This window comes from Vipera ursinii, assembly GCF_947247035.1.
Source record: "Vipera ursinii genome assembly, chromosome: 5".
NCBI classification, from domain to species: domain Eukaryota; kingdom Metazoa; phylum Chordata; class Lepidosauria; order Squamata; family Viperidae; genus Vipera; species Vipera ursinii.
The window spans coordinates 45,194,115-45,210,355 of record NC_139518.1 but is presented as its reverse complement, the minus strand read 5'-3'; the positions used below and the strand labels follow the sequence as shown (position 1 = coordinate 45,210,355).

The 16,241-nt window shown below is 37.8% G+C and overlaps 1 protein-coding gene across 2 annotated transcripts in view; it reads left to right on the top strand.

Annotated features, from left to right (window-relative positions):
• The first annotated feature begins 870 nt into the window (after positions 1–870).
• LCOR (ligand dependent nuclear receptor corepressor) overlaps positions 871–16,241 on the top strand; it is an 83,375-nt gene continuing 68,004 nt past the window's right edge. For both annotated transcript variants that reach the window (XM_083364088.1, XM_083364087.1), the window contains exons 1-2: positions 871–1,092; positions 3,949–4,041. The gene's annotated coding sequence lies outside the window, so the exon portion shown is untranslated. The remainder of the gene's footprint in view (positions 1,093–3,948; positions 4,042–16,241) is intronic.

Genomic DNA, 16,241 nt, shown 5'->3' with positions numbered 1-16,241 from the left:
GAAATGATTTATTCTATTTTTATCAATATACATTTGGAATAAAAGCTTTTTGTGTTTAGAAACTAGAAATAAGTATTATAATTTCCTTAATATTTGCCTATATGTCAGGACTACTAGAAATGATGATTTGCAAACTAAACAAGTTATTAAAATATGTTGCATACTATCTGACTATCAGATGAAATAAGAACTATTGCAATGGAATAACTCCTAAGATTTTTATTTAATTTTAAAATATGATTTTGTTAGCATGGATATTGTAGGAAAGTATTTAGTTTCAGATAAAATATGCCATTTATACATGTTGGAATGCAGAGAATAAAGTTACATAAACTTTTTCATGAACTTTCATAACTTTTATGGAAAAAAATCCCATTATAGCTAGTGTACTAACTTATAAATAGCTATTCTACCAGGAGGTTTTTAGAATTTATTTGAGATAACTTTCTAGAGTAAAGATTAGAAAATATTTTATCTCAGTCATTTGGCAGTTAGTGGCCATCTCTTTCTGAATCCTTAATAAATATCCATTATTGTATATTTAATACTTACTTTTTTTGATTATCCTGCATGCAGATATTGGAGCTCATCTTTAGGGTTTTTTTTTAATCACTTGCACCTGTACTATACAAACATGTAGTCATTTTGTGTCAAGTGAAGAAAAAAATGGCCTGATATTCTGTATACTTCTTTTTTAATATACATTGCCAGATTTGAGTTTCAGACTTTTTGAAACCACAAAATGAAAATCTATAATTGTGATAATATATCTTGTTATATAGATTAAATTTATAATCTCCTAAACATAACTGCATCTGTAACTGAATATTTTTAGTCTTTTGTTTATAAGTATAATTTTATCATATTTATAGGTAATGTAGCAGAAGTTGAAAGAACTGGCACTATCTGATTTGGAAAAGAATACTGATGAAACAAATCCTGTCTTCAGAGAAAAATATTCAGTTATGCAGGACAGATGAAGTTCAGGAAAGGCCTCTGGCAAAAGAGTGACAATGAGGTTAATGTTAAGCGCCCTATGTTCCTTTGCCCGGCATCTGGTTGTACTGTATTGGTGAACACACAACTAGGAAGGTACATAAAAATGTCAAAGTTATTAATTTGTTGTGCATTGTTTAGCTAGCAGATCTCTGAAAGTCATAAAAATTGAATAATAGGAAACAGTGCACCAAAATCTCAGAAATTTAGCATAAATTTATGTTTGCATCAGACTCCCTCAAGGTTGTATGCATTGACAAAAGTATTTGACAAAAGAGTCTTCTATTACAATTATCCAAGGTTGTATCTCCATGACTATTTATCAGAAGTGAGACATTAGTTCTTAGGTAAATAATTAGATTAGGAAAAATTGTAATTTTTTTCAGAAATTGTTTCAAGCTATGAAATGAAATGAAATCTCATTTCCTCCTTTACGTCTGGTAAGCAATTTTATAAAACTTGTGGTAGAACTGTGTTAAATATTTGATTATGAAAGACTGTTGTGCTGATTTGCTTTGTAATTTTTAAAATTCTATTGCGGTCTATTCTAATGGGAGACATCACTTAGCATCAAAAAAGAAGTCTTTTTCACTGGCAGTAATTTATAGATAAACACTATATGGTGAATCTAATACCTCAAGAGAGATTGCAGAGGGTTGAGTGTGGACTTCAGAAACATTAAATGTATCTTATAACTGAGAAGGGAATGACTTAACTAAAAAAAGCTACATTCTGAAATACTTTAGTAGAGCGATAGCTTACAGGAAGCTAAAAGGAGAAATTGGTATTACTGTTGATGCATAGTTATTAACCAAGAACTCCTCAATATGTAAAATATGTGACAGCTGATAACCTTAAGTGTACATAATTGTTGTCTTCAGTAAAAGTTATTCTCATGAACTCCTATTTTCAGAGTTCCCTTATTTCTTTGCATCAAATTTGCATGCTTTTGTAAAGCAGTGAAAAATGTTAAAGCAAATTAAATTTCATAAAATGCAAAGTTGTATGTTTTAAGCACTCAGGAACTTGTATTCTGTAGTTAAGGAAACACTATATATGTAAAAATACATTGCCATTTCATCAAATGTGAAGTGACCAATGTATTTAAAAGTGTCTGTCTTTAGCAGACACAAAAATGGTAATTGGAAAAAGGGCTGGGTTCCATCTTGAATGTGTTTCAGAGGGAAAAGCTGTAGTGTGTACATGAATGTGCCTTTTATAAGTGACACACACACATTCTGCTAAACATAATAAAGTATCTCATAAAGTTACCCTTAGATTAAAGATGGTTCTGAATAAATAGCTTGCTTGAATATTTTAATGTTGTGCAGATTTTCTATAGATAATGAAAGAAAATCCTGTCTTACAAATCGCTCTACTAAAAATAGACAATATTGCATTTCTTTTTTCCCCCTTTGTATGGTTAGATGTTTCTTTGTTTAAACAAATATTCTGTCAGATGGTATGCAGTAATACAATATCTTTTAAACCTTGAAGATAGCCCGTGTTATATCAAGTAGTTTCTGCATTTGTGCCTATGTAGTCAGTATGAATCAATTCCTTCTTGATAGCATAAAATCAATATGTTGTCAGATCTCAATATTTATATTCTAAAATTTTACTTTGCAGTATACTGTTACCTTACATGGATTTTACCACTTTTCTCTGAGGGTACACACACACACACACACACACACACACACACACACACACACGATCATAACATTCCTCAAATATAATTAAGATAAATCAGAAAAGCCGGGAACACAGATAAGAAATTTTAGTGCTGAAGGTCTGAATTCCAATCCTTTGGAATTGTACGATATAAGGTTACTAGTGAGGGGGAGGGGCCATGTGTGGTATAGTCAAACTGTAAAGATTCCAGAAAAAATTGCAAATTAATAATCCTCAATAGATTATAAATAAAATACCTTTACAAAATGATAGAGAATCAGTTTATCAGAGGTAATTGGTCTGTTGATCAGGGAAACATTTTTTGAGACACAGTACAGTTGTTGAAGCTTGCTATCTGTTGCACATTATTTTCTCAGCTTATTTTTAATAGTGTGCTGAAAACCTTATGAAGATAAGTACATAAAGCCACCTATGCTATAGTGTTGTATTGTCTTTTGTTATGAGATGAACCATATGTGTTAACCAGAATAATATGTAAAACGCTGCCATTGATTCAAACCCATATAATTGCATTGTACTATTTATTTTAAATCAAGGTAGCCAGAGGGTGTTTTATGCCAAAACAGAGGCTAAGGAATTGCTAGGCAATTTTTCATATTTTTTCACTTAGATTCTGATGGAAAAGTGAACCTCCAGTCTTATTTCAGAAGTATTTATTGTTGAACTGTTTCCATTAAAACGATAGTTTATTTTGACAAAAAGAGCTAAAATGTGTTTTTCTTTTGTAAATTTTGGGCCTAATTTTTACACTTGATGGAAATAAAATCAGTGTAGAAAAAATAGTACTATGTAGCTGGAAATTTAGGTAGAAAAGTAAATATTTTAATATGAATGTGCTAAGCACACTTATTGCATCTTTCTGAGAAGAAATGTAGTTTCCCCCTTTTAAAAGTTTTATAACTACAAGGACCATGTGTATGAAAGTGAATGAAGGTTTCTATAGAAAATGTTCATGGTTAATTTTACTCAGTGTAGTGAGGCTAGAGTATTTTATTGTGGCTCAGAAATGAAACATCTCTACTCCTGCAGTTTTCTTATCTCTCACTGCTCCTGTATATTGAGATTTTTGGGGAGGAGGGAACATTTTCACTTTCTGTTGAACTCTGATTGCATATCATTGTCATGTTTATAGAATATGCATTTTCCTTCATGTCTTCCAAAATCCATTTATATTTTTGTTCTTGCTAATGTTTGTAGCAGTACCCAAGTAGTGCCATCTGTGAATTTAACTAACATGCTGTTTACCCTTTTTTCCAGATCCAGTTTCTGATCCTACTTCCACATTTGGGAGTATGCAAGGGACAAAAACACCTCTTTGCATAGCTTGACTGGATGCCCAAAGACTAGGATGTTAGTATGTTTAAACTATTTTTATTTCTATATTGTATTGCCAATGTATGCACATTGGTTGTTAGGCTAGAATAGTGTTGTGAATGCAAAAGAAAGTTAGCTTCTGTAAATTTGGCCAAGATGTTCAAATTGTCTGGCAAAAGTTGGGCTCCTAATTAATCTATATATGATAGATTTTTGGAAGCATAAATTAAGGTCTGTTCTCTTTCTCAGGAAAGCTAAGAAAATTGTTTTAAATAATTTAAAATAATTTAAAACCACATTTTAAACATGTTTCATAAAGTGTGTGCTTATATAGTGTGGCTTGCATTAGATTATCATTAACTAGTTTCAGATAAGTTGATAAATTGAACTAGTACTGTCCTTTAGGTAGTGATCAAATAATTATCAAAATAATGAGATTGTATTTTCCATTTTGATTTTATTTTAAAATCTGTTAACTATGTCCCATAGTTGAATATTCATAATTTTTATTGAGATTCCATGTTGAGTAGGTCAGTTGTAGATTGCTTGAAAAATGTGATTTTCTAGCTGGTTTATATTGTTATATATCCATATACAGGTAGTCCTCAACCTATGACCATAATTGAGCCCAAAATTTATCTTACTAAGTGATACCTTTGTTAAGTCAGTTTTGTCTCATTTTATGACTTTTCTTGCCATAGTTGTTAAGAGAATCACTGTAGCTATTAAGTTAATAACCCGGTTGTTAAGTGAATCTGGCTTCCCCATTGAGTTTGCTTGTCAGAAGGTTGCAAAAGGGGATCAAATGACCCCAGAAAACTGCAACCGTCATAAATACAAACCGGTTGTCAAGCATCTTAATTTTGATCATGTGACCACGGGGATGCTGCAACGGTCATAAGTGAAAAACAGTCATAAGTACTTTTTTATTTTAATTTTTGTATTAGTTTATAAATAAAATACAAAAGAAAATAGTGGGAAAGTAAGTGAGGGAGAAAGGAAGGGAAAAGAGTAGGCCAAAGGGGAAAAAAGAAAGAAAAGATATTGACTTCTGACTCTCTTTGGTGCAGTAAAGTAAGATAATAGCATCAAACCTCAACTTTTTACTTAATAATATAAATTGGCCATTTCTGTAACAACAAATCAAAACCCCAAATCAAAGTTTCATTTTTTTTGCACCTCCAGCAAAAAGTCCAGAAGCGGTTTCCGAGTAGAAACAAAAGTAATTGTGTTTTTTTCTTTAATCAGAGCAGTCATTTAAGCCATCTCTGCTAACTCCATCAACCTTTGGTCATAAGTCACTTTTTTCAGTTTTGTTATAACTTTGAATGGTTACTAAACTGTTGTAAGACTATCTGTACTGAACTAGAGGACTGTCTGTATATTCTGTAATAAGGATTGACTGAGAAGCTAACAATTGGATAGGCATTTTAAATCAGTCCAATGTTTGGTAGTGAATCTTCTTCCATATTTTAAATATTTGGCATCTACTAATTGCTAAGCAATTTGAAAAAAAAATAGGTTTTTTAATGCTTTCATAGATAAGTTCATCTTAACTACATTAAGTCACTGCAGCGTTACGTTTGTCTTAGCTTTTTCCATCCTTCCTCCTATCTTTCAAAAGTGTAAAGTGAAAATTACTTTATAGAAAAACTGCAGTAGTTTGTATTGCACTAAATAAAAACAGAAGAAGGTAGGTCTTACAGGGAGGGTAGAAAATAGAGACTGTTGAAGTACCCTGATAGAGCAAAAATATTCTCTATTGCATTTTGCCCCTTATGAACATAGCTTAAACTTTGAGAGGTGACTGGTGCAGATTTTACAACTTTGACAGAGATATCTCTCTTAGATAGCATTTATACTTTTTTTTTCTGGAGATGCCACAGATTACTACGGGACTTTCTTGAATTTGTTTTTGATGGCAGGTGGGGATGCTTTCTGTTCTTGTTCCTTGAGGTGATTATTCAAATGTACAGGCTGAAGCCTTTTAAAAGTGTTTTCAAATGTTCAGCATTAAAAATCCTGTGTATTTTTGCAAGCATCCAGTAGGTTAGAGCAAGTATATAATTATAATGGAAAAATGGAAAATGAACAAAGAGATAAGTTCAAGATAAAAATGAAAATATGATGGGGAAAAATAGAGAACAGTAGTTTGTACAGTACAGTATAAACTTACGCAGTAGTTGAAAGAAACAAAATGGATGAGCGAAAGAAAAAATGGTACCTAAAGTGTGACTGATATATAGTATTGAAGTAGCAGATGATGATAATAAAAGGAGGAGTTAGAAATAAGTGATATTTATACAAAAGAGAAATATTCAGAAGGAGAATTCTGTTACAAAATATTATATGCAATCTATTTAGTAACATTCCTTTTAGAACAGGTGTCAGCAATCCCAAGTCTGCGGACTGGTATTTGTCCACAACCTCTTAGGAACCAGGCTGCACAAGCGAGCAAAACTTCATCTGCACATGTGTGGGATATAGATAGTGCACAAAAAAAACATGCCCACCCCCCAGTTTGTGGAATTTTTTTTCTTCCATGGAACCAGTCCCTGCTGCCCAAAACATTGGGGCCATTGTTCTAGAAGACTTGAAAACAGACTCTTCCATGTATTGCTCTGTGAATATGTAATGGTGAGCTTCTCAGTAGGAAGAGTTAAATGAGCCTCTGAAAGCTTCTTTCATGATTTGTTTATCGTGATATGTAAACTTGCTTCCCTGGCTTTTCTCTTAAGAAGTCAGGAATCAAAAGCCAAGAACAAGTGATGGTTTCCAACTCGTTATTTTTGGCAGTGGATCAACCCAGAGATCCTGGTTTGCATGTCTTACCTGTTGTGATTCCTCGCCAGCCAATGGATCCGGCAGCTGAGTCTGAGGAATCAGATGAGGAAGGGCCTGGAGTGACATTAGAGTCAGAGGAAGGCTCTGTGGAGCCCCAAGACTTACAGTCGGACAAGGAGCCTGGCCCCTCTACTTGCGCTCAGGCTGAGACACAGCTGGCTGGGAGCCTGAGTTGGACAGCGATGAAGAACAGTTGGGACAAATCCAGGATGCACAAAAGCGCAGGCAAGAGAAGCGAGTAGGACAGAGGAATGCAATGGGGCGGCTCCAAAGCCAAAGGAGAAGGCATTAGGAAGCCACGCCTTGGCTGAATTATAAAAGGGAAGGTGTGGGAGGTGCTGGTTGCCAAAGGCAACTGTTAGTGTTGAGGATCGAGTTTCGTGAACTGTGTTTGTTTGCCTTGGACTTTGACTCAGGTCTGTGAGAATAAAAGGGGTTGGTTTTTTTCTTGTGGTTCCTGCCTGTTTCTCGGAAGAGGGGTTTCTCCTTGTGAGCATAACAAGGACTCACGTAGGCTGGGACAGAACATTACCACTGAAGAGTTTTTGAGGCTTAGATGCTTCTGCTGGCATTATGAGTTAGTGCTGTATTTATTGCTAGAAAGCCAACATTTCTAGAATTCTGAATTATGGTAATAAATGCACTGATAAGCATGTCTTCTGATTTCTGAATGCTAAATACAGTTTTTAAACTTAACCTCTTCCTTTGAGACAAAACTTGTAATGAATAGGAATTTTTTGAAGTATTGTATTTGCTGAACTAGTGCATTCTGTCCCTGGTACTCTGCATCTCTGTTTTATCAAAGAAAAACCAACATGTCTAAGTAAGATTATAAAAGAAGGGCCAATTACTTCATAACATTTAGTTGAGGCATGAAGCAAGGTAAGATCTGTAGTTGTCAGCCCTAAAGAGCAGATCAGACTAAGAAACTAATGAAGAAACCTAGAATTAAGGGGAAATTAGAGTGAAAACAATTAGTGGAATGGCTTACCTCCAGAAGTTGTGGGTGCTCCATCACTAGATATTTTTTAATAACGAGATTGACTACCATTTGTCTGACATGGTATAAGATGCCCTGCTAGAGCAGGGGTTTGGATGTGTTTCCCTTTTCCTTCTGGCTCCCCCCCCGCCTGGTCACCCTTCCCTCCCCCCTCCGCCTCCTCCGAGGCCGCCGCCAGTCAGCATCTCCTGCCCTTTCTGCGACTTTTCCGTCCCCCCCCCGCCGCTGCTCCCCCTTCCCCGCGGGGCCGGCCGCATCCGGCGCCTTCTTCCTCTGGAGGGGAAATTGTGGCCCCTCCAGTTCCCGCTTCTCTGGGCTGAGCGCCGCCTTGAAGGTTTGGAGAGCTGTGCGCGCACCTCTCCAAAGGTTTGGAGAGCTGCGTGCGCACTTCCACCTGTTTGGAGAGGTGCGCGCATACCGGGCGACTGGGAGCCGCAGGAGACGGCTCAAAGAGATCTTTAAGGTGCCTTCTAACTTTGTTGTTCTGATATTCTTTTATCACTGTCACAATTTGTCTCAAGTGGAGAACAATGAACCCAACATTTTTATATACCAATGTCAAGAAGATTTACTATGCTTTTAAATACAAAGGACACATATACAGAGAGGATTATTTTGCTTAAATATTTATCAGAGAAAGCTTTGAAAAAGAAAGATAAACGAGAAGAAAAACTCTTTACTGCATTTTCCCACCCCAGGATTGCAAGCCCATGAATTATGTGTATGAATAAAACAACAACAACAACAATAATAATAAAGTTGGAAGGGACCTTGGACCTTGCTCAGGCAGGAAACTCTATACCATTCAGACAAATGGCTGTCCAGTCTCTTCTTAAAAACTTCCAGTGTTGGAGCATTCACCGCTTCTGGAGGCAGGTTGTTCCACTGGTTAATTGTTCTAACTGTCAGGAAGTTTCTCCTTAGTTCTAGGTTGATACTCTCCTTGGTTAGTTTCCATCTGTTGCTTCTTTTGCTGCCTTCAGGCGCTTTGGAGAATAGCTTGACTCCCTCTTCTTTGTGGCAGCCCCTGAGATATTGGAACATTGCAATCATGTCACCCCTCGCTCTTCTCTTCATTAAACTAGACATACCCAATTCCAGCAACCATTCCCTATATGTTTTAGCCTCCAGTCCCCTACTCATCTTTATTGCTCTTCTCAGTACTCTTTCTAGAGTCTCAACATCTTTTTTACATCGTGGTGACCAAAACTGGATGAAGTATTCCAAGTGTGGCCTTACCAAGGCATTGTAAAGTGGTATTAATATTTCATGTGATCTTGATTCTATCCCTCTGATAATGCAGCCTAGCACTGTGTTGGCTTTTTTGGCAGCTGCAGCACACTGCTGGCTCATATTTAAATGATTATCCACTAGGACTTCAAGATCCCTCTCACAGTTACTACTATTGAGCAAGGTACCACCTATACTGTACCTGTACATTTGGTTTTTCTTGCCTAAATGTAGAACCTTATTTTTTTCACGATTGAATTTCATTTTGTTAGATAGCACCCAGTGTTCAAGTCTGTCCAGTTCCTCCTGTATTTTAAACCTGTCTTCTGGAGTGTTGGCTATTCCTGCCAGCTTGGTGTCGTCTACAAATTTGATGAGTCCCCCATCTATCCCCTCGTCCAAATCATTGATGAAGATGTTGAAGAGCACTGGGCCCAGAACAGAGCCCTGGGGCACCCCACTACACACTTCCCTCCATGTAGATGCGGTTCAATTGAGGACCACACGCTGAGTCAGCCAGCTACGAATCCATGTGGTGGAGATGCTGTCTAACCCACCTTTTTCTATCTTATCAAGTAGTAGGTTGTGATCTACTTTATCAAATGCCTTACTGAGGTCCAAGTAAATTATATCCACAGCATTTCTCTGGTCCACTAATTTTGTCACTTGGTCAAAGAATGCAATAAGATTTGTCTAGCATGATCTGTTTTTGACAAACCCATGTTGGCTTTTAGTAATGACTTTCTTTGCCTCTAGGTGTTCACTGATTTGTTGTTTGATTATCTTTTCCAGAATCCTCTCAGGTATTGAGGTCAGGCTGATAGGTCTGTAATTTCCTGGATCTACTTTTTTCCCTTTTTTGAAGATGGGAGCTATATCAGCTCTTTTCCAGTCCTCTGGTAGTTCCCCAGTGCTCCAGGATCTTTGAAAAATATAGTTCAGTGGTTCTGAGATCACGTCTGCCAGTTCCTTGAGAACCTTGGGGTGTAATCCTTCTGGTCCTGGTGATTTGAACTCGTTTGGCTGGACAGGTGCTCACTTACCATTTTCTTGCCTATCTTATCTTGTGTTTCTAATCTGTTTTTTATGGCACTGGTTTGGGTAGGTTAGATTGTTGGATAGGTTGGATTGAATATATACATTTAACATATTCCCCAATTAGTTTTAAAATTGCTTGAACCTGAACAGTAGGTGATCACATAGAGCAGGGGTTCCCAACCAGGGGTGTGATACGATATTCCAGGGGGTGTGAAAACTTGGGTTTTCAAAATTATAGTGTACGTGCATAATTTGTTGCTGCTATTTCGAACTTTTTTAAGGGGTGCGAGAATATATCAGCAGCATTCTAGGGCGGCGGGGTATAGAAATGGTTGAGAACCACTGACATAGAGCATACAGTAAAGTTCCTTTATCCCTGTGCAGAAACTGCAGATAATTCTCAAAATGGTAGAACCTGAAAGCTGTGTATAACACATTATCAGAAAATGTACAGCAATGTAAAGTCAAGATCACCAACCCAAATGAAGCAACAATTTAGGTCAGACATGTCAAACACAAGGCCCGGGGGCCGGATCCGGCCCGCGAAGTGGTTTCATGTGGCCCGCGAAGCCATCTTGGAAACAGTGAGGGAACGGCCCCCACTGCCTTGGCCCTGGCCCAGAGACCCTCCTCCTGCCAGAGACCCTCAGATCTGTCGCACTCCTGCCCAGGATCCCATAGGCACCCTTGAGGCGAATGGTGTAGAGCTGGCCACGCCCACCCAGTAGGCCATACGCACTCTAACCACACCCACCCAGTAGGCCACGCCCACCCAGGCCACACCCACCCGGCCCCTTGAGGGCAACCGCAATGCTGATGCGGCCCTCAGTGAAATTGAGTTTGACACCCCTGATTTAGGTAGAAGAATTAAACAGGCGTCTTTCATTTATACATCTTTACAAAAAGTAGTTGCAAAAGTAGTTTGATGTACATTTTCTGAAGCTAGTTCAAATTTCCTGAGAGAACCCTCTGAAAGAGTTTTTTTTAGACTTTGAGGAATTACAGAATATAAGTTAAGAGACTGGAGGATATGACAGTAATTTTTTTTATTTGAAGAACCAAAACTTAAATTGACTTGAATTCTCGACTGTGAATTTATCTATATCTGAATATTTTTATTTCTGCTCCTTGAAACGAGGGTGACTGATGCATGCAGTCATATCCAGAGGGTGTGACTGGCTAGTTAAGCTTTTTGCAAAATACTATTAGAGGAACTATTTTGCATCACGCTTCACATTGGGTTTTTGGGAACCTGTAATATATTTCTCAAGATGTAATAGGAAATATGTACCTCCAGGGAATCATATTAGATCCTGGTTATTAGATCTTGCTACCACTTTTTTGCTGATTTTGAATTGTAGCATGACTTAGAGAGGAATGTTGGGAAAATCAGAGGTTCAGTTAATGATATAGAAACTAGACTTCAAATTTAAAAGGTCAACTGAACTTAGCATTTCTGTATATAGAATAAGCAACAGACTATTCATAAAATAATGTTTTGGCTTAGATATAGATTTTAACTGTCAGAAGTATCAAATTGTCTTGTAAAGGTAGTTTAATCAAAAGGATATTTGTTAAGATCAGATTTACTTAAGAGTTATTTCTTCTCCTAGCTGAACTAGCTGTTTGGCTCCCAGTATTTTAACCATTTTGGATTTTTTTGCTCTTCCTCTTCAGCTGAAATTGCTAACCATCTTTTACTAAAGATATTTAGTAATTCTGGTTGCTGGAAAATATATTTGAGTAAAGACTTCAAGCTTCACTCTGTCACATCCTTCCATGCAAAACTCATAATTTCCTTTCTTCCAGTTGTCAGCTAGTAATCATTGGATTTCTTTATTTATTAAGTTGTATACCACCCATCTCCCTGGTGTTGACTCTAGGCAGCTTATAAATATACAATTAAAATATGCTGCAAAATATTAAAACAATAAAGATCTTAAATTTAAAATTTGGTTAAAATATATAAAAAATTAATAAAATATTTTAAAAAATTAAAATTTGGTTAAAGTAAAAATGACCTGGATGGAGAGAGAGGGATTGAGAAGTGCACAGGGGGAACATGGGATGTTATCTGCCTCCTTAAGTAACACCAGCTGCCTGCAGTTAGTGCAGGTTCGCATCCCACCAGGCTCAAGGTTGACTCAGCCTTCCATCCTTCCGAGGTAGGTAAAATGAGGACCCAGATTGTTGGGGGCAATTAAGCTGACTTTGTAATAATGCCGCTGGGGTGTGTGTGAAAGCCCTAATAAGCAGGCATATACATAGAATGAAGGCTACTGCTAATCTTGTAAGCCGCCCTGAGTCTTCGGAGAAGGGCGGGATATAAATGGAATTAAAATAAATAAAAAGATTAGCTCCCTCCAAAATGTCACATTCCCATTGGGGCCTAGGCTAGCTGGCACAACCATGTGTTCAAGGTCTTTCAGGAGGCCAAAAGGATGCATGTAGATCTCACCTTGGTGGGGCATAATGTTCTAGATGGCAGGAACCAAGGCAGAAAACACTCCCCTTTTGGACCCTGCCAGCCAAAATTTCTTAACCAAAAGGGCCCCTTATGCTCAATGGGGCGGCTAGTCCCATCAGGGTGAGCCGGTTCCTCAGATAGCCTGGATCCATGCCATGAAGGCTTTAAAGGTGATGATAACCAACAGCTTGAATTGGACCTGGAAGGAAACTAATAGCCAGTTCAGTTCACAGAACAGTAGTGTAATATGGGCCACGCTAGAAGCCGTAAGAACTGCCTGAATGGCTGCGTACTATACCTGCTGAAGCTTCCAGATACTCTACAAGGGTAGACCCATGTAGAGCACATTGCAGAAGTATAGGCACGAGATGACTAGGGCTTGAGTGATTGTGTGCAAAGTTATCAGCCCTTTCTTTCTTTACACCTTTTCTTCAGGAATCCAGGTGAGAAGAGTTCCTCAGTTTAAATTGTTTTGAGTGATGGATTCAATTTATCCTGTTATCACACTGTTTATTACTAACTTTCGGAGCAAAGGTTGTATTAAATGAATTCATTTCTGCTTGTTTTCCAATTTCTTTCTGGTGAATAGACAGGAGAATTTATTCCATGCTTTTGGGAATGATGTGGTAAATGGCCAAGGAGATAGCGGGGATTATAATGCGTTACATTTTTCTCAGTTGTCCTTATTTTGTACCTGCTAAAATCATTCTATGTTTTCAGCTTTTAATTTGCACATATCTTTTCTATCCATATGAATATCAGCAAAATAGTTCCAAATGACAAATTGGGAGTAGACGCTACAGAAGTATGGAAAAAGGAAAAACAAATTGCTGTAGTATTGTTCTCAAGAAGTTAAATTGAGTTTAACTTTATTTTATGTAAGTAATATTCCTGTGGAATCCTTCTGGTATCATGGTCTGAGTATTTTTGCATGTTGAATAAAAGTTTGCTGACCAGAAGCACGTACTATTTAAAGCATGCTCCGTGAGAGAAAAGCATTTACAATTACTTGGCTAATCAGTTAAAGTGAAAAGGTGTGTTGCTTCTTTGTTTTCTCCCGTCTAAATCATCTAGAACAGAGCTCCCCAACCTTTCCAGCTTGGTGGCCCTGAAGGAAAGGGAGCGGTACGTGTGCAGCCACTGGCACGCATGCGCAAACGGGTGCAGGCACGATGGCAGCAGCGCTAATGTGCACATGCATGTGCAAGTGGACCACGTTCACCCACATCACGCGTACTGGCTCCTGCACACATGTGCAAACAGGCCGTGTGCTCCCATGTCACATGCACTGGTGCCCGCACGCGTGCAAATGGGCCACTGGCACCCACATGATTCTGGCGGCGGTGCTAGCTTCCCCACACATGCACAAATGGGGCTGCTAGCGCCCACGTGGCAGTGCTACCATGGGGGGGGGCTCGCCAGCTATTCCAGGCTACAGACCATAAGTTGGGGGGCCCTGATCTAGAAGATGAAGACATAGTCTGCCAGGGCAATTAACACTTCACTTGAAGGTAAATCTGGGATGCAGATTTGTTTCATCCATATCAATTAAATTCTGTGAATAGGAAGAATGATTTTGGAAAGCTACATTCTCTCAATCTTGGCCCCTAACCCCAAAATTAGAATTGTATTCTTGGTGCATATGTTTTACCCAAAAATATACTTGGACCCTTTTTGAGCACTTCTCTTTATGAAGTATTGCAAATTTCAGAAATTAATCTTCTTGGAAGAGACCCCAGTGAAAGGTAAAATCAAGCATACTCTTTCCTCCCACCCCCTTTAATTTCCTCTGGGGTCTCTTCCACCATAGGGATAAATTGACTTGACTATATGTACTATGTAGGGACGCGGTGGGTCAGTGTGTTAGGATGCTGAGCTTGTCGATCACAAGGTCGGCAGTTTGGCGGGTCAAATCCCGAGTGCCGCATAACGGAGTGAGCGCCTGTTACTCGTCCCAGCTTCTGCCAACTTAGCAGTTCAAAAGCACGTAAAAATGCAAGTAGAAAAATAGGGACCACTATGGTGGGAAGGTAACAGCGTTCCGTGCACCTTTGGCGTCTAGTCATGCCGGCCACATGACCACGGAGATGTCCTCGGACAAGCGCTGGCTCTTGGGCTTGGAAACGGAGATGAGCACCGGCCCCTAGAGTTGGAAACTACTAGCATGCATGTGCGGGGGAACCTTTACCTTTATATGTATTGTATCCCCAAATAATATTCAAACAAAAAATGAGACAACAGTAAAAACTGAATTCATAACTACAGAAAATTGACCAAACTTTTCATTATTTTCCTTTATAAACACCACTCTTTAAGGTTTTTTCTGCATCATTTTAATTTTTTTAAATAATAATAGAAAAGAAATTAAAGACTAGAAGACCTCTACTCTACTCTATTCTAAAGTTGTATGTCCATATTTACTGGGAAAGTTTTCTGACTTCCCTAATTTATAAGAAATCTTCAAATTTTCAAATCTCTTTTAGAAACAAATGTTGGAAGTATTTTATAATTTTGTTTGTATTTCTTTGTACAATTTGTAATTGTAATTGTATTATACTAGTTCAATATAAGATAAATGTGTAATGGAACTGTGTACACTTGGCACATGTGGGCATGAACTTTCCTGTCTAGATGAAATACATATGAAGCATGTTCATAATATATAGTCCTGATGTTGACTGCAGATACTTGGATGTTAGAAGTTTTGATTATATAACTGCAGAAGCTTTGATTTGAGATTTTATAGCATTTTACTGTTTAATTACATTTACAAATACTATACAAGAAGTGAAAACCAGTTTGGTGTACTGGTTAAGGCATCAGACCAGAAACTGAGAGATTGTGCATTCTACTTCCGCCTAGGCATGAAGCCAGTTAAATGACCTTGGGCCAGTCACTTTCTCTCAGCCTTAGGAAGGAAGCAGTGGCAAACCACCTCTGAAAACCCTTGCTAAGAAAACTGCAGGAACTTGTCCAAGCAATCTCTTTGAATGGGACACAATTGAATGGAAGAATAAAACAGTACAAGAAGTAATGCTTAAGTACATTATAGCACAGTCCTATATCAGCCTGCAAAAGCCCACATTTTAACTACAGTACTGGTGAATAACTAATTTTCAGTGTTTCAAAGCATTATTAGTCTTGTCAGGTAGAGTGTAAAGATTGAAGAGTCTACTTGTACAAAAGCTTCCTTGCCTTGAGACAGGTTTTTTTTTGCAAGTTACCCTCTTTTTACCTTTGTATTGTATTGGTAGAGTACAAAATTTTATTATTTTAAGCAAGTTTATAAAATAGTCACTTGTGACAAATAAGAAACATAGGAGGGAGATTTTTTTAAATTAAATTTGTTTTTCTTACCATGATGCATATGCCAGTACTACTTGTGAATAGTCATCATTAATCAATTGCCTGATGTTTCAGATTTCATTCTGACCATTGTGCTTTCAATCTATTACCATCCTGCTCTGTATGCTTGCATATCTATATAATTCATTTGGTTTTATAAAACTTCAAAAAAATATGCCATCCAAATTACAAAGTTTGTTGTTGTTAGTTGTGAAGTTGTGTCCGACCCATTGCAACCCCATGGACAACATTCCTCCAGGCCTTCCTGTCCTCTACCATCGTCTGGAATCCATTTAAGCTCACGCCTACTGC